Source organism: Rissa tridactyla, chromosome 9 (genome assembly GCF_028500815.1).
Source record: "Rissa tridactyla isolate bRisTri1 chromosome 9, bRisTri1.patW.cur.20221130, whole genome shotgun sequence".
NCBI classification, from domain to species: Eukaryota; Metazoa; Chordata; class Aves; order Charadriiformes; family Laridae; genus Rissa; species Rissa tridactyla.
In genome coordinates, this window is record NC_071474.1 from 40549207 (window position 1) to 40569639 (window position 20433).

Sequence of the window (20433 nt, forward strand, 5' to 3'; positions counted from 1 at the left end):
AAAAAAAGAAACAAAGCATGAGTTCAGTACTTTTCAAACCTTATTAAAGGCTTTTTTGAATTTGGGGGAGAAGACAGCGGTACTTTATTCACAACCGTATCAGTGATAACTTTTGCATCAGCAATGGTCAAATTCCACATTCAGAAAAGGACAAATTAGTTTACAAAATTTCTGTCATCCCAATTGATCTGGAATGGCAAACATGAGAAAACTGAGTATATATTATGTTTATTGCTGTACCTTTGCTAGAGTACCTACTTTTACAAGTTGAAGCAGCAGAACAGAAAATGGAAAAATATGTATGTACCACAGTGAGTATGGCAGGCTGCCCCTAGACGGAATAACATTTGGAGTTGTCGTATTGTATTGTGTGTAACCTTTCTGTTATATCCCTGAAAATAAAACCAGAGTACTCAAAACAGCACCAACTAGGCTGCCTTTTGGACAGAGAAGACATCCTTAAAATATATTCCACTAGCTCTCAAATGTTCAGTGAAACAGCTGTTCAATTTTATGTCATATCACTACACCATTCTTATTGCAAAAGATAGAGACCTTGCATAATCAACATATTTTCCTGGCGTGTCCTCCTATTGCTCCCATTCTTACACTGCTAATGTAACTGCTGCATTAGCAGCACTTCTGTTTTACCAAATATGCTGAAGATAATTTTCTAGAATAGACTTTCACAGTCCGAGCCTCATGAATACTGCTAGCCAGAGCTGTCAGGTTCCTTCTTTACAGAAGACATGATTTTGCTTCTAACTAAAGACATCTGGACGATATTTATTAAAGCTTGTAGATTGGTTTGATGATATTTAGAAATTTAGATAGCTAGAAATTTAGTTGATGTAAAACTGGTATGGCAAAAACATATTCAGCAGAGAGATGCTGGATTAAAATCAGTACAAAATCTATCCCTAAAACCTACAATATAGCAAGACAGTAAGTAGGTATGCATCCTTTAAAAACTGATTTGAACCTGAAATCTTCATTTTCCCTATATGTAACCTGGGAATATTCTGGCCCTTAAGCAAAGCTATTTGAAGCTAATATCCTAGTACAGATAAGAACTGAATTTAGCTCAATGTGCATTCACTGGATATGTTCCATCCTGGAGAAACACCTCTCCCCATCCAGCACGACAAATATCTAGGACAGACAGAATACAGTACTATTTCATTTCCTCTCTCTTTTTAAAGCCTTCTCAAGCATTTCTTTTCTCTATACGTGTGTGCAAGCGCATGTTTCTGCCCCTCCTCTTTCATTTCTTTTCTCTGTAGGGCACCGAAAGTGCTTTTCAGGTGGGAGGGCAGCAGTGTAAAATTGACTACCATTCTAGTCAATTTGCTTCAGCAGTCATTCCATGTGTAAAGCACTTTATACAGAAGGAAGCTTTTTAGACCCTAAGACCAAAAAATCTATTCTTTTACAGCCACGAGGTCCCTGTGAAATCAGAGAGGTTTCAAGAACTCATGCGAGGATAGAATTTGGCATGGAACGACTGGGGAAAAAAAAAAAAAAAAAAGCCCATTAAGATCTTGCAATCTGTTTCCCCTTGTTTTTCTTATTAGCACGAGAGACTCTCTCAGGAGGAAAATAATTTGTTTAGAGAAGAACGTCTTTACCTAAGAACTTCAAGCAGGCTGTACACAGAAGCAATGGAGCACTTTTCAGTGCCTCCTACTGTCTGAAACCAAATTGTAGTGTTATTTTTAAATCAAATAGAGCCGAGAGAAATAAAATTATCTGGCTGCATCCAGCTGATGTGTCTCATGCTTGACAGACTTGGTATATTGTCCAATGGTAAGTACCATCCATTTCAGTCTTCTGGTGTTTACTGTTTTTCTATGACCTTACATAACTTACACTTAACCCACGATTTAATAGGTGCTGTACCTTTAAATCTTTAAGGATGTCTGAGAGCAGGAAGTTTTTTTTACTTAATTTGTTGGAGACTGGTGTTGAGGACAAACATACTTGTTCTTGTTGCTTTTAATCTAGAATTAAGGTCATTCTCACGGAAAACATGCGGTTGCTGCTTGCACATAGGAAAAGCCAGCAGCCTCCCATGCGGCCAAGACAACATCAGACTGGTCAGACATTCAGTGTAATAAATAAGTCTTTTTAAGACACACAGTCTCACTGGATACTTGCTCAAAAGGCTTCAAGGCTATGATTTTAAAAAAAATAATTCAGGATAATGGAAGACTATAATTAATTTACAATTAATTTCTAATATCATCAGAGAGGTTACTGGGCTTCCAGTTTCTACCCATACTGAGTTGCCTCCTATTCACATACCACTAACAAATACCTATATTTTCCGTGTTGCTTTCAATAGTCCTTTTTATAAAAATGTCTAACTCTCATGACAGATTTTAGACCTCACAGACCCCTAGCCTTGGAAGAGTTTTTAGACAAGATTTTTATTGGAAACTTTTTCATTAAGAAAAACAAAAAAAACCCCAACACCCTCCCTGAATTTGGACACCCACACCCACAAATTTTTATTCTGTTTTTATTGGAAGGAGACGACTAATATGTTCTTTTCGGACTACCCATCTCTTTGGCCATGCACCTTGTTAGGATCCCAGGAAATAGCTGTCTGGGACGCCCAGTGAGGTAACTAGTCAGAAAAAAATGCATCCAATTGCAAAGTCAATCATGTAATCACTAAGTAACACATAAAGGAGGTGAGCTGTACAGCTGTGTAGTATGTTGTTCAGGAGGGAAGTCACCCTGCTCCTAGATAACCCAGAAAATCGGCCAAATAAAGAGTGGGCCATCCTGCATCTCAAGAATATGGATCAGGCCTTGCGAGGCTACGAGAGCGTGACTGAAAGCTACCGGTCAGGGCCAGCCCAGGGGGGAGAAGCGAAATGAGTCTACTGGAGAGATTCCTAAAGCCTCTCCTAACACAGAATATTACAGAACACGGTAAGAAAGAACTTCAAGAAGAAATCTTGTGTGTACCCCAAGACGTGCTAAACTATACCCTTCTCATTCTGGACAGGCCTTTTTTCTAACCTCAACTTAACAAAAAAAAGGTGAAGGTAATTTATGATTAACTATCTATATTGTGAAAAAAACCTTTTGCCTAAAGCCTAACCAAACTTTTTGTGTTGCACTTCAATCACTTACTCTCTGTCCTGTCCACAAGGTTATTCCCTTTGGCTTTACATCAGCTTTTTACATATATGAAGACTGCTATCACGTTTCTTCTCAGCCTTTTATTCTCTAGCCTAAATCTTTTCTCAAAGGTCTCTACATCGCTCTGTTCTGGTCTACATAAGACTTAAACCTGAACTTAGCTTAGACCTTTCCACAGTTGTAAAACAGAAGAAATACTTCATGCATTTTGCAGACTACGCTCCTGTTTGTACAACTCAAAATTACTTTCCCCCGCTTTTTTCTTATACTAGTACGGCATTGCCCATTCATGTTCAAGCTGCAGTCAGCTACAACCCTTAGTTCCTTTCCTGTAAGACTGTAAATTAGTCAGTTGTTTCCCACTTAGTTGATTTTATAAATGGTTCTTCTTGTCCAAGCATAGAAACGGGACTTGTCTTTAATTGCATCCTGGCTTTTTTCACACCATCTTTCTAATTTATCAAAATCCCTTGGAATTCTAATCATGTTCTCCTCCATACCTGGAGCCCTGAAAGCTTTGTGGCATCTGCAAATTTAATAAGAACATTCTTTATCCTATCATTGAAGTCACTAATGAAACTATTAAACAGTAGCTGGCTCAGGACAGATCCCTGTGGAATCACATTTGATATATCCTTCCCTATTTACAGCAAACCATCAGTAACTATTCTTCAACTGTGGTTTTCCAGCTCATTTTTTAACACTCCATAGTAGATCTTCTTCTAGGTCCTGTTTTTCCAGCTTGTTTAAGACAATGTTATGTGAAACAAGAATGTTTTAAAGCATCTCTAAAGTTAAGATCTATAGCTTCAAGAGATATGGGGGAGAAACACTGTTCCCAGACTTCTAGTACCTTCGTGCCTTCAAAGAGCACATCCTGAGTAGTTTTACACCCACGCGGTGTCATCCCTTCACCTGCCCTGACTTTCTCCCAGGGTAAAGAAAACACGTGTAAGTTAAAAAAACAACGCTGCGCTGATGCAGAAATTCATGGAGTTTGGAGTGGTACAAAGTATGGAGATCAACAAGTTACAGAGTAACTATGTATGCTGTCTCTGAGTTTATTCCTTCACACCCTGGAAAAAACTCCTTTTAACTAAAGATCCCTGTTCCCACCTCATAATTGTGGAGGGATTCTGCAGGTATGTGCAACAGAAATTGTTACCTCCCAACCAGTTCATCCAATCTAGCCAGTTCCATCAGTTTAACTCCTTCACCTCCACCAGTGCTTGAGAAAGGGAGTAACCAGACCCATACCTTGTGTACTAGCTTGACCCAGTCGGATGATCAAAGGAAGGAATGTTGGCCTGAATTTCCTCAGTTATGTGCATTACATTAGGCCCTTATCATTACTTTGATGTCAGTTTTTGTGGTTTAATTATATACTAAGAAGTATTCTTAGGTAAGCCAGGAAGATCTGTCCTTATGACTCAACCATCCACTTTTTGGCCAGCTGACTTTACATTTAATTAACAACCTAGGCATCAGTTCTGCAGTCCTACCCCAGGCAAATCTCCCATCAAAGCGAATGGGAGTTACCATCTGTGCAGGGCTGAACACAGAGTCAATAGTACAGCACTACAAGTTTGGGCAAACAGTCAATTGTTATGAATTTTTTAGTAATGCTGTTAAAGTGTTCTTAGATTAAAATATTTCTTCTAGTTTAAAGAGATTAGGTCTCTCCTTAACTACTGTATTTGAGTCATTTGTAAGCAGAATGTTCGTGAAAACATTAAGAGAGGTCATTTCCATTCAACCTCTTCATTTGTATTCCTTGCTCTGTGTGGGAAGATTTGAGCATGCTAGAGGAATCTGAGAGATGCAGCGTATATGTACCACATCAACTGCACAGAAAAAAGTTACTCCTTTGACATAGATAATTGTGCATTAAAACTTCAGGTTGAAAAATACATTCTGGTCAATGCCTAGAAGCAGCAACCGTGAAGGTTTTTTTAATGTTTGGCAGTAGGCTAACATTTCACGCACTAAAGTCAGTAAGTCTGCTCTTCACTTAATAAAAAGATTAGGCTATTCTCAATACTTTTGAAACACTGTCCTAAAGTTTCAAATTCTGCTACTGGGTAACATTAGACAGAAATAGCTACTATAAAATCAATTTAATGATGGGTCCCAACCATTTGGATCTTTTACAACACTGATTTAAAAAGCAAGTATAACAATACCAATAAATCCATGATACTATTAAAGATTTTGGAAAAAGCTCTGTGGGATTCAGGGGAGCTGCATCCCATGCTAACCTCTGCCTCTTCTGAGTCAATCTGATTTTGCTGTTACCAAGGATGCAGCTTCCACAATGGTGCTGGATCCCTTCTTAAACTCTCCTCACCTCAACACGTCATCCCTCAAAGACTCATAGACTTCCCACACCAGCCACAGCTCTGCTTCACTTCTGAGTTGTCTTGGAGACAAGGAGATGCCTCACTGGCTGAGAGGAAGAGAGCAGCAGCATAGCTTGCTTCAAGCACACAGTCACCCTCTGGCTGGAGCAGGAAGGCTGTAAAAGCAGGTAGCGCTAACGGCACAGGGGAACATAAATGGGTTGAATACTGAAGTACAGGATACAAGATTAATATGTCAGCATCAGGACAGCACGATAATGCTGTGGATTCTGCATGTCACCCATTACTAATGCATATGTAGACATGAGAATTGCTCAACGTATTTCTTTTAAGAAGCCAGTGAAATCAGACTGCATACCCTGCCACACTTAGAAATGTAATTTGGATTGATAGAATGTATCATGCTTTGCTTAAGAAGGCAATGAGCTTACTTTAGTTCCCCAACCACAATGGCCACAAGAAGTAGCACAGAACTGCTTCTGTGATTCAGGGGAGAGTAAAAACTACAGAAAAGAAAAGCAGTGATGGACCAAACAAAATTTGCACTGGAAACATACTGGAAAAATTGTGTCTAGCATGCCTTGCAGAAAACCTGCTGTTAGGCAGAAATAAAAGGCATTGGTTTATTTTCTGGAACAACAGATATAAAAGATTTTTTCATACTGAAATGATCAAAGAATAAATTCAATTTTTACTTTAAAGTTTTCTCTGTATTATGTTTAACTGGGGGGGGGAGGTGGGTGGTGATGGGGTAGAACTTAAGAACCTGGTTATCTTTAAAGAAGGTTTTCAACCTAATACTTTCAGCAGTGAACTGTGCTGCGTAGAAATCTATCTTGTACTTGTCACATCTATATTAAATTATCTACTTTTTTCATTTTACAAGGGAAGACGTGAGCAGAACATTACTCAGCTGTCAGGATACAGGACTGTGCTGCTGAGGAGAGTACAAGTGAATATATTCTACAAAGCTGAAAATCTAGTACAAAGGTACCACAGGAGGAATTTGTGTCACCAGTTTTACCTACTGTGGTTCCTGGAAGGCAATTTTCAGTAGGCTTTGTTTCGCTGCGATGATATTTAAACCTGATCAAGGGTCCTTTCTTCTGTGTAGCATCTCCTGACTACAACCTTGCAGATAAGGACTGGAAAAATATTTTTAGCTTTCAGCAAATACAAACTGACCAATGCAAAGACTCTATGATGACTTGTGTAGATGGTCCTTACCTTACTACCCAAAGGGTAGTAAAGAACAACCCTTGCAACTCAGTTTTCAGTATGTTTTGCAGGTATTCTGGCTTATCACCTTAAAACACAGTAGGTTATAAAAGCATTAAGACATATCCTGAGACCATTATAGATAACATATTCATTCTTCCCTAGACTACATGTGATAAAACTGAAAGAAGCCCACAGAATTTTCTGATAGTTCTCCGCTTTTGTCTTGCAAGCTGAACTTGTGGGTCTTAGACTTTGCTGTCATCCCACCTAAAGGAATAAACATGTAAAAGAAAATCTTATATTCCTTTGTAAAGATAATTTTAAACCATAGAGTGATATCAAACTTCCAGTGGTATCAAAAAATGTCAGAAAGCCAGGCTTGAGTGACTGAACTGCAACCGTAGTGGGTAGGCGGGGAATATGCTTGGGGATGGCTAAAAGTTGGATTATAGAAAAACAAATGCTGAAAACCAAGATAGTTCTTGTGCCTACCACTTCCTTCCAAAATACTGGCGTGTCAGCAGTGCCTCTTACTGCACCTCCCTGACTGCCAGGGTAGTAACCCGTACTCTATGTATAACAAGAAGTTGAATGAGGGGTTTTTTTTATAAGAGAAAGTTATTGTACAATAAAACCAGGATGTTATATTACAGTGTGTTAGCAACTTTGCAATGTGTGCATGTACTCAGTATATTGCAAAGTAACCTCCCTTTATTTTTACTCCTCACTGAGAATATCAGAATGGGATGATAATACTATTCAGCTAGTGATGTCTACATTTGTAGCCTAATATATCATACGGTTCATCATACAGAAAACCCCAGGACACAAACAGAAGAATAAAAGAAGAGAAAATGCAAATTTATTCCACTAAATAAGCAAGCAATCACAAAGGAAAAATATCAAATATCAGCCCTGAGACATCTGACATAAAAATACAGACAACCCAACTCTTAAATATTCCTAACTTCCACCCTGGTGAGTCACTGCGCACAAAGAGCTGGACGTTAGTTGTTTGCCAAGAACATGTTTAATCTAGAATCTGCAGACTCTGTCGCCAAAGGTGCAAGAGATGCACACAATGCACTTCCCCAGCTCATTTTCAGTATCGGAAAACACCAAATCACATGCCAAAAGGAGTGCAATCTCCAGTGTCATCAGAAAGTGCTGAATTTAGACTCTGTCGTTGTCTGTCTTGTCTGCTCAGTTTCGTTTCCCTTCTCACAGAACCCTTTCAGCAGTTGCACTTCATGTGGCATTCAGTTACACAGAAGCCTGCCTGCTCAGCTCTTGTTTGATCTTGTTTGTTTACCCTAGTCATGTTAAACGCACTAAATCTATTTTCCAGCTTATGACAAGTGCTTCCATTATTTTTTCTTTCCAGCATCCTAAGCATCTGAAATGCTGGCCACAGAAATGCTGCTGTTTTCTAGTTTCCATTTGCTCATTTGACAGAAACATATACACAGGTTTATATGTAATCTGAGTTTTAAAGTTCACCAAGCTTTTGCAGTTCCATACTGATATGCTGAATACAGGAACATATAAGATTTTTAGCTTATTTGAACCACTTTTGAGGAGTGAAAAGGCAACCTGACCATATCAACCCAACTATGCAATTCATCTTTACTAGGGGTATGTTGCAGCAAAATACCTTGAAAAGGGAAAATAGGAGGCAACACATCTCTTCCTCAGCCAGATGTTCTTGAGAGGAAAAAATAAAGTTTCATCAAATTAAGTGCCAGTCGGAAGGGTCCATGCTGATACCCACTGCCTTGAGCCTGTTGGTCTGAGGATGCTGCTGAACTCCCCTGTGAATGTGGTGAGTTCCTCTTCTTCTGGAATGACACTAACATTCGTTGAACTTGTGCCCCTGGACCACCTCCAGCTTTCACTTGTGACAGTGGCATATCTCATGGATGCCTGCCTTTCAGCATCTCTCGTTTAGCTGTATTCCAAAATGGAAGAGCAGTATTTTCCCTTAAAACAAAGACAGAGCGACTTACAAGAACTTACCAGAAGTCTATTTGATAAAAAGCACATTCTTTTGTACTGCTGAACATCCTGCACTACTAATGAATTCATAATGAGAATAAAAGGTGCTCAGCTCAGCAGGGAAAGGATAGGTCCTTGTACTTCTTATAAATATAGATGTATATTTTAGAAAAATCATTTATAAATCAGACCAAATATCTCTTTGCACCTTCTGTAGTAGAATACCAGAAACAATGAATAAGATGTAATGGGTCCTTGTGCCATACCAGGGACCTCCATGACGAACACCAACACTCATTTACTGTGTGACTGCTAAACTGCTAATGATCAGTACCCTAATGAATGCAGGATCTTTCTTTATCTACTTCAGAGTCTATTTCCATACATTAGGGTATTTCAAAGTACATTTCAGAGCCATGTAGCAAGATCTCATTCAGACACTGACTTTGACTTTTGTGGCAGCAGGAACTGGACTCCCAGACACTGCACAGTTTGCAGAAGCAGAACACTTCAAGACCTTTTCTCTGAAACTCATGAATTCAGATCTTTCTAATCCCTTATCCCACAGCTTGGCAGAGCCACTGGAAAGCAAGAATGCTATGGATTTTCTTCATTATTAGCCTTTTACTCAAGATGGCTGTCTTACTATTTGATTTTTCTTCCTTTCCATGCTTTAGCTTTAGCAGCTCTGTATCAGCTGCTAGAATATGGACTCTGTAGGCTCATGTGACACTAATTGCCCCCATGCACATACAGTGCATGTATCTGTTTTGACATCCAACCTAAAATCTCCCAGAGCTTGCCTTCAAGACTTCAAGGGAGATTTCTTTACAGTTCATGTGCCTCTTCACCATTATTTTCAAACAATGTGGTATGTGAAAGTAAATGCCCTGCCCTCACATGAGTGAGGCAAGCAATAAAAAACTGCGCACCATTCTATGAATTAAGAGAAAAATGATAAAAAAGTTGAGATAGGATTGTTAACCTACGCATTTGACAAAACACGCCCCCAAGAAACCTCACCAGACACTGAATCTTTAAACCACCTTTCAGTAAATAAAACTAGCACATGTAATTATTAAAACAAATAAATAATAAAAGTTAGATAATATGGTACAGCTGAACTAAAAGTGACATGACTTACTCTTTATATTCTGTCCTACTGACATTTTTACTTAAGGTTTTAGATCCCAATGTTATTTTTATAGGTCACTTATGTTGTTTTGGAAAAGGACTGTATTTTTACTCACTTAAATGTCATACACACCTACTTATTTATCCAATAAATAATAGGAAGAGTTATGATAATTTGGGAAATACAATAACATAGTGTTTATGAACTCTACCTGAAGTTGAGGAGGGACCAAGAAAAACACTGAAAAGGAGAAAAGGACAAGTTTTGTATGAGGAGAAAAGTGTTTTTTAATCTGTAAAACTCCTGACATTGAAAGATGCTGACTGAAAAGGTCAGAAAGACACTCATGTTTGAAGGAGAGAGCCTTAACTGAAGAGGTATTTGAAGAGAAGGAACTCACAAATCCTGGAAGGACACATACCCAAATCCTAAAGAATAACTGTAAGCACTGAGGAGAGACACAGCAAATGCCAGGGGAGAGCTGACTGTTCTATCTGAGTACGTCCATTTTTTGTGCTAAAGCAAAGAGGCTTTGCACTTAAAATCCTTCTGCACAATGTGTTTATTTCATTGTTTATGTCTGTGACTCTACAGCTGAAACTAGTCCACCAGATGGAGGGCAGGAAAAAGAGATAATTAACCTTATTAAGTGCCCTGGCAGGCTAATACTGGCCCTGGAAACTAAGCGAAGGGGAGCTGAAAGACCTTCCTTTTAACTAATGGTGTCAGATAGAAAATCTGTGCCAGGAATTATGCCAAAGACGGTGTCTGCAGCCTGGCCAGGGATTTTGGAGAAGTTTAGAAGCATGCGGTCAGTATGTCTGTAGATTCAGTTACAACCTAGTAAATGCCCAACTTCAGCAACGTTGCCAGAGCTGTGAAACAGCCCTCACCAGGAGTGCTGCTTGTATATGTACACACAAAGCTACTGGCCAGAGATGGAACAACACTTTGAAATAGCTGCTTGGTATCTCCAAAAAGACCTGATTAACGCCAGCAGCCCCACTTTCCTGCAATTACAAATCATTCATGAAGTTCAAACCCCACAGAAAAGCATGGATCAAAACGTTCACAAATACTTAGGATTTTCTAGAAAGTTTAAACTGTAATCTAAATTAACTGAGTTTACACTATGATGAGTCACATGATTATTTCATAATATATAATCGTCAGACATCCATCCCATTTGTTCAACAAAATTGATAAATTTTCTAGTGCAGGAAGAAAACGGAGTAAAATGTTATGTTTTAGAAACTAATCTAACATGATGAAGCCATTGCACCTCTCAGCATTGCACAGCACTGTTTGGATTTCTCCGGGCCAGCCTCCACGTATGGAGCTCTTAGCCAAAACCATGGCTGTTCTGGATACTCACTGTCACATCCTTCAGTTACAAACAGCCACATTCAGCCCCACAACTTCATAAACAGTGTTGCATTAGGTAATGCTTGCGCACAGCACTGCTGGTATCGAGATGTTTGATATTGAAATCTCACATATGCCCTTCGTTCTAAAATAATTAGCGATTGTAATTTTGTCCCAGGCTGTGCACTGTCGACTCAGACACCACACAGAACCCATGACTGTGCCATCTGCAAATACATTTGAACAAGTGAGTTTTGAGCACCTGCCAGAAAGCAAAATATCATCAGAAAAATACATTTACTCAAAGAGAATGAAAATTTGCATGGCAGCAAAAATAAACCCAACCTCACCATCACCATTACGCAACTGAAGTGGTATTGTAAATGTCTGTTGATTGTTTGCTAACTTCGACACCAAACAAGACACCGGCTGCTTGTCTGTTAGCAGGATACAGTCTCTTCAAAAAGAAAGGGATCTTCTAAAATATCAAGTCAAACTGCTAGGAAATGCATCTGTCCAATTTTATTTTTTAGGTGAAAAAGATTAGTGGTATAATTTTAAAAAAATATATTAATAGGCTTTTTCCTGGAAGTTCCTGAGAAAAAGCTATATTCCTTTTTGAGCTTGATTTCTTTTATTACCATCTATAATTGTTTCCCAGGTTTTAATCACTCATATGTATCTGCAACAGTACTGACTGGAGAATGCCTCCTATATAGGCTTTATTTATTTTTTCCAGAAGAGGAAGATGGAGGCCCGAAGCCATGATTTTGTCTTCATTCTGTGTGCAACATATCTCAAGGACAGAGCACTGGACTGTAAACAAAAGGGACAGCTGTAAGGTCATGAACATTCCTGGAAGCCTATTATACACAAATACAATGTGGGAAGAATATGGAAATCGGACAGAGCTTTAGCAATATTCATTTTATGTGGAGTTTTACATGTTTCTAAAACCTAAGCTATTTCAGATTCTATTAGATTTTTTCTGTAGGATTATTTAATGTATTACAAAGCAGCTTTAGCTAACAGGAAAAGTGGGGGAGAAGTATAAATCTCACGGCACTGCATAATACAACCTTCTTGAGTCAAAATGGTTTTGGCTTTATTGGAACAAAAAAATAACCCTTTATAAAAATGGGAGTTTCAGCACTTACTATAAAGCACCATATGGAGACAACCGAGGAGGTAGGAATGGGAAAGAGAGAAGAAATGCTGCTACCTACGTGTTTTGTAGGGTATTTTAGTCCCACAATCTTCCATTCTGCTCCTAGGCTGATCCTTTTCTACTCCTTCTCTAAATAAATAAATAAAGAAAGAAAGAAAAAATCAGTCTGCATAGCCCTGATATTACCAAAGTGTCATGACTCCAGGAAAGGACAGAAATCCTTTGCAGTATACCGGCTTTTTTTTTCGTTTTTCCCCACAGGATAATATTTTCAAGACATGTTTTTCCCTGCATATTGTGCTTACACAGACTTTTTGGTGGTGCTCCAATAGAAAAATGTCTGCATGTGCAGTTCTAAAAAGCTTTTCAGCGATGTAAATCATTAAAGACGCAGAGACTCAAAACCATACAGATGCAGTGAAAAGCAAAACCCCTGTTGGCTGCGGTACGTGGCTGAGTTATGCATTGCTGTCTCCTTATCTTCATTAAAGTTTGCACAGGAAAATCATTCTCTGTGGTCCCTCTTCTGTATCAAATGCTCAGCCATAGCCTGTGTCCACAGCACTGCCTCCTCATGCAACAGGCTAGTATGGTGACTAAAGTAAAATTAAATGGGTACTTCAAAACTCTTCAGCGTTTGGATTACCACATGTGGGTTTTGGCACTGCAATTGCATGAACAAAATATATAATCCTTACCCATTATTTTACTGGATCCTATGTGCCAAGAATAACACAGAGTCAAGTTAAAAAAAAAAAAGTCTCTCACCTGCTCCTAATAACTCCCCCTTCCCAGCTAATCCTTTTTTGCCCGAGAGAAGAGATAGGCCTCACAGTAGGCCCTGAAGGTCAACAATCTTGAATTCCACTGGAGCAGCAAGGGCAGCAAACTCCACAATTAAGAACTAATATAGGAATGCCAGAGTCCCAAGTGATTTCAGTGGCTGTAGTGGAGGTTCAACTTGAAGCATGAAAGCCCTGCTCATTAAGAATCAACACCTCAAATTACCCCTACAAACAAACTGGAGGCTAACGCCTCTTACAGACAGAGGTATAATATTCCTGAACATTGAAATAATATTTCTTCATTGCTGCAGCATCAAGTCTGTATGCCAAGCATATGCCAAAATGCCAAGAACCTCCAAAGACAGCACCTCTTCTCTTCTGGTTCCTCCACCACTAACAACTGGCATAAGGAATACAATATTGTTTCTGTAAGAGCTGAACAGTGAGAAGTGACCTGAGGTAGTCTTCGACAGATGGAAAATCAAGAGCAGAAAATGCATTTCTCGCTGAAGCACACCACTTTTTTTCCTTTGATATCATTATAATAAAATCTTTTCTATTCTAAGGAGGTCTCCCGAAGGAATCCAGACGTCACAGGCAGAGGCTAAGTATTTTACTGCCACTTTCTCCTTTAGCATTTGCTCAATCCGATGAACCTATTCTACTCTACCTGCTCTGCATCATTCCCAATAAAATGTGATCAGCATGCAAACGGGAGAGCAAAAGGGAGGAAGGAGCATAGATGGTCTGAGCGCCAACAGCTATCACCCCTGCCAAGCAGTTTTGCGTGCCATTAGGAGAAAGAAATACAAAGTGCTCTATTTGTATGCTCTTGTTTGTATTAAAGTAAAAGCTCCAGGGAGTAACTTGAAATCAAAGTCTGCCAGGGCACAGTGAATCTGAACAGTTATTCGCAGGGGTAAGACTGCTGGGGAAGGAGAGGCACACAGGTGCAGAGCGAAAGGAGGAGAGGAAGGAGTAAAAGACGTGGATCCGGAAATAAAGCTGAGCAGTGAAGTATAAATTCACTTCACCCCTTCAGATTGTTCCAGCAGATGTTGGCAAACAGCTAAGAGAGAATACAACTGATCTTGGCACCACACAGGGGTAGCTAAGTTTAGTTATTTTAGAGATTTTCTGAACTCTATTGAGATGCAAACATGCTTTAAGTCTGTCAGAGACAAGCTTTTTTTTTTTTTTTTTTGTTTTAAATTGTGCAAATGTATTTAATGAAGCCAAGATAAATAAGCATTCTCCTCCATCCCCTTTGGAACTCTCTGCTAATATACCAAAGTGCTGAGGCAATCTAAGTGGATCTACTTGCAAAACAGTTCCTGTTTTATTTGCTTTCCATGTTAAGAGTCCAGTGCCACAGAGGACTTGGCAAGTCTGGAGTGTTCAGTATCTACCACAAGGAACCGGCTTTTTGTCCCTTCCCAGGACACAATGTTGATACAGAGCGTGAGTCTCTCTCAGATTCAGCACTAAAACAATGCCTCAGGATGACATTAACAGGCACTGCTGTGGCATAGGAAATCTTTCAATATTTATTCCTATCATATTCCTGGCAGTAACAATGTAGTTAATAAATTCACCTGAAGTCTCCACTAGAATTTTTCATTTCTCATTTTAAGCTGTTTTGAAGTGCTCCTGTGCACTTTAGAATAGTTGCTGTCTTTCGTCACAGATGTGATTTCATTTTGAGAGTGGAAAAGTCTGATCCCTGTAGATGCCAGAAATACTGTATGCTACCTATTAATCAAAGTTTAGAAATCTACTTAAGATCATCAGATGAAAGTAATTTAAAAGTTTAAAATATAAATATATGCATATTTATCTTTAAAAAGAGCTGGAACACGTTGGCAAGCAATTGATCTTAGAATTCACACTGTTTTCTTGTTGGGTCAATAGAAAAGGATTTTCTCTGCTGATATTTGAAACAGACTTCTGCTAAATCCTATGCAAAATCTGGAATGCATTATGCCTACATGTGCTTACATTTTTTTATATCACAAAGATAGACACTTACTTACACTGAATTATTTATTTATTTATAACTATCAGACTTTAATGGTCCTGATGGCTATGAGATTCCAAAATCAAGTTTTTTGGTTTTATGCAGAGAACGGATTCAACATGAGCACCTGCTTGTTAATGTAGGTACCTGAACAGCAGGGAACGGGACCATCTCAACTCATTTCATACATGGAATATGGCAGGTCTTACTTTGTATCATACTCCAGGTTATTACAAAAATTAAAAGCATAGGCTAAAATCCTCTAGTGTTATAACTGTCGTACCTCCACTTGCTTCAGTGGAGCAATGCTAATTTACACCAGCTGAAGAACTGGACACATTTTAAAATTGCTAATGAAAATTCACTTGAGTTTTCAACATTGAGATCATTGAATGCTGCGTCATTGTGTGGGCTGTATGTGGAACAAAAGGGTTTTCTTTAATACATGCTGAAAATGGAAACTATCATTAGCGATGATGTTCTGACTGTGAGGCATTTTGCAGTGACAACTTTTACCGAGAGCAGTGAAGAGATCTGGTCTAATGTTGAATACAGGGCTTTTTTTAAGCACGAGTGCCACACAGAAATGCAACGACTGTTACTCTGCATTCTACTCGCACCTCAAAGAAAGACATATCAAAGAGAGATGCTCAACTCATGTTTTCTCATTGCAGTATTTATCCTGAAAAAGTGCTTAGGTACTTAAGCACGCGTATATGTTGGTATATGTATTTGTATTACATTTACATATACATGTATCCAGATCACTTCACCCAAGACTAAACTGAAATCATCCCTGAAACTGAACAAAACAAGGTAAATGTTCCAGAGCAAAATTTCACTAGAGTTTTAGGAACTGAGGAATACTACAGCTAATTTAAATTGCAGCTTGGTAAAAGGTAATTATCCTTAAGGAGATACTGCCTCGAAAAGCAGTTTCTTTCTTAAAAATAATTTTTCTCTATAATAACCTCTAAAATATATGTACCTACAAATGTACAAAAGACTGTTCAGTAAGAACTTCATGTGCCCTATTCTGGTTCTTAATTTATATTGCAACTGGATAAAAAAGGGTGCACAGTGAATTAAACTCAGAACACAAATAATGTAAACATGAAAGGGCTATTGTAAAATTAAAGAACAAACCACCGTCTGAAAAACTTCTAGTGGTTTTTATTAATCTTATATTTTACCTACTTCTTCCATTTGTTTTATGTCTTTGTGAATTTGAGTACATTCAGTATCCCATTTGTACAGACCTTTCACGTCGCCAAGTGAAAGACAAAATGTTATTAAAAATGGGTTTAAAACCATAGAAAGATCAGTGGATTTAACAGCAGCTGCAAAACAACTTACTATAAAACTCTTATTAAACTAAACGTCAAACAACTTAGGCCCCACCTAGGTGAGTGCAGATTTATTGGAAAGGCATGTAATAATGCAAAGAATAATTCAAAGAATCTATTCCAACACACGCGTCTCTAAGAAGAAGTTCTGTGGCAAAGACAACATTTGTCTGTTGTGGCAGTTCTTTTCTCTGCTCCTATTTAGATGTTTGTTACAGGGGTGCAGCAAAATGACAGCTAATGAATAAGAATCCACATTATTTCCAGCAGTGCCCATGTGATCGGTCCTCCTAGAGCTGAAACGGGGTGTTTTCCCAGCCAGGATTTGACTTTCACATAAAAATATCAACTCAGATATATTCTGGTCACATGCCGATCTGGGTCTGTTTCTATCTTCTGTTTGTTAACCAGGTACACAAAGCTACTCTCTTATTCTACCAAACATGACTTCTACCCACAGGCCATCGTACTGGCTAACTTTGAATCTAAATACAGGTTTCTTCAGCAAGTCTTCTACATCTATCAGCAGGAATAAAATGCATGCATGCTTCACATGTGACTTTCCACTCACACTTTCAATTTAATAAAAATAGAATCCCTAAGTGTTTGAATGTACAGTTCCCACTTTGTTTCTAAATTTGGGACATTACTTTAAATTATTGTTGGAAGCATCTCTCATAAAGGAGATTAGAAGGAAAAAGGACAATGTCTAACTGTAAAGTCGTGATTGTGGAGGAGTTTTCTTTTACTCGGTGTTCTGCAAAAAGCTGTTTTGTGGCATTGCAGAATGCCGTGATTTGTTGTATGTTACTGCACGGTGAAAGAAAACCTCATCATCTGATCACCACTGTATCTTTACAAGCCCTGAAGATAAAGTATGGAAAATCTATAACTGCAATGTTATGTCTGTTGCTGCTGCACTCTTTATTAATCAATCAATGCCTCTCAACAAAGCTCGCTCAGCCTCCTCCTATAGCAGTTAGACCTATAATCAGCTCTACAAAAACAGTTCAGAGATGCATCCTTTGTGCTTCTATGTAATTTACATATACTAAAAAATCACTCAGCGTGCTATTCATAACATGTTACGTAGTCTAGAATGCGCCGTATTAGTGTACTATAATCACAGCCATTATTTAAATAGGCTAAACCGTTTTTTACATTCTAGAGTAAATTTCACTATTAAGACCAAATGGATTAGATCATTGTTTCCCTATTTCCTTCGTAAGTAAAACACAATTGTTAAATAACTCACTGACCTTCCTGTGCATGCATCAGAGGACTAGTGTTCTGTAACACAAATGACTGTTCTAACAATTTGTAAACATTTGTACGTGGTATACAAACACCTCCTGGCTAATTTTTAATAATGAAAGAGAACTTTCTGTATTTTCTCAAATTGAACAACAGTCATCCGTGCACCAAAAAGCATTTCCTGCTGCATCAATACAAGCTTCAGCTGCTGCCATTATCATGCCATTTCAGACACTATGCTATCCCGTGGCACATATTGATTTACTCGCCTTCCCTTTACCATAGTTCTCAAGGGGCCTGTCTCACCTGCATTTAGCCCAGTCATTTTCACCCCCTACCGTTTTAATAAAAATTTAGATTTGGAAGAGTTAGCACTGTAGCTAGCGACTGTACATAGGATTTTACTTTGCTCTTTTGCAGGTGCATAGTCTAGAGGGGAAGGGGCAAGGAGCCTTCATTTCACCAGCTTGTCCGTCTTTTGCATCTAATGCAGCCCCTGTGTAGGAGGGTCAGCAGATCCGCGGTTATCAGAACTCTGGGTCAGCTGCACAAAGGCTCTCAAAGAAAGTCATCTGTTAAGTACTCAAGCGAAGATTTATTTAGAAAGCCTTCCATGGGAGGCCAGTGAGGTGGATACAAAGGATAAGAGCACTGGTGAAGAGGTCAAGTCCCAGGTGCTCTACTTGCTTTCAGGGCAGGAGCAAGGCTTACAGTGCTCTAGAAAAGACATAGGTAGAACCTTGGTTGTTGTCTGACTCATAGAAATGTTGGGAACTATGACATTTTACTGTTAGTTAATAACACAGCTTACATTTCTATAGGCATTTCTGAAGACATCAGCACAGTAAGAGATTAATTCTGTCCCATAAACAACTCAATCAAACTTCTTCCTGTTAGAGAAGATGATAGTACTTCAATTACTAAAAGAAGATGTTAACGCATTACAACAGATGTATTATTTTACGCAAACCAAACTATAATACTTTCTCTACTTTCAACTCCTTAGAACAAGCCTTGATGAAATAAAAAGCAAAAAGTTAGAACAGTACAAAAGTGATGGTAAGAGTAGAGAGAGTGTCTCCTTCTGTATTTTCATATCACACCTATCATGACAAAATCTGAGAATATGAATTTGGCTGGTCAGGGGATGGTACTTAGGAATTTACTTTCCCTTTGAGAAATTCATGGTGGAACTCACTCTTAGGTAGAGTATGAATTCCTAGAAACCATCATTGGCTACAAATGGAATAATACACTTTCATTTTGATTTTTCCATCATGATGGTAATGCCATTAACTGGCTTAGTTCAAATCCATGCATTCTATGAACTGATAGTAAAAGCATGAGTCACAAAGCTAGAATCTATTCCTCCAGACACTTAACTTCCCGGCATCACTTATTAGCAGACACAATGCCAACAAAAAATTTCACCCTCTAATTCCAGTTTCCAAATGCTATCTGTCATCATTTTGATCTTCAGTGATACAGACTATTTGAAGGAATACCCCACAGAACATTCCACCTAAGGAGAATGGTCAGAAATTCAGAAAGTGGGCAAACAGGGACAACGTTCTCTAAATCATTGCTAAATTTCCCTTCATTACTGTAAGGTCTTAATCTCAGTTTTGACCTGAATAGAATCATAGAATCATAGAATTGTTAGGGTTGGAAGGGACCTTAAAGATCATCTAGTTCCAACCCCCCTGCCATGGGCAGGGACACAGAATAGAATAGTAGGGGTTGGAAGGGACCTCTGGAGATCATCTAGTCCAACCCCCCTGCCAGAGCAGGGTCACCCAGAGCAGGCTGCACAGGATCCCACTAGATCAGCACATCTCCCACTAGGTCAGGCTGCTCAGAGCCCCATCCAGCCTGGCCTTAAAAACTTCCAGGGATGGGGCTCCCACCACCTCTCTGGGCAACCTGTTCCAGTGTCTCACCACCCTCATGGTGAAGAACTTCTTCCTAACGTCCAGTCTGAATCGTCCCATCCCTAGTTTTAATCCATTCCCTCCAGTCCTACCATTACCATCCTAAAAAGTCCCTCACCAGCTTTCTTGTAGGCCCCCTTAAGATACTGGTAGGCCACTATAAGGAATAGACCAGAATTTTGTGGAAGTCTGAATCCAACTCTCTGTTTTGCAGTTCAGGTCCATATTTACCGATGCAAATACAGTATCTGAGTTTGACTCAACTTCATCTATATATCCATGCGATCTCCACAGTACATCTTGGGCTGTATAAAGGGAAGTGTGGCAATAAGACTCTCCCCGAGGGTGAGCTATATTGGATGTAGCACGCTCCATATATTTGCATTCAGTAGCATGGCATCAAACACACAAACTGTATTAGCAAATCTCATTGGACAAGTCTGGAAACCACAACAGATGCTGGCAATCACAGAGACAGTGTTGAAGTGCAGCCTCACATATTATCCTCACCCTCTGTACTGTTATGTTGAATTCTGACAAGGGACTGACCTTTAAACAAGCTTCTTTGGAGAGAAGCAGTCAAAAGATCTTTTCTGTTTGTCTGCTATCAAATGAATAAGTCTTAATGCTTGTACAATATTTTAACAAAGATATTCTTAACTGTGTAGATCCAATTTTGTTAGGACTTTTGTTAATTTAGAGC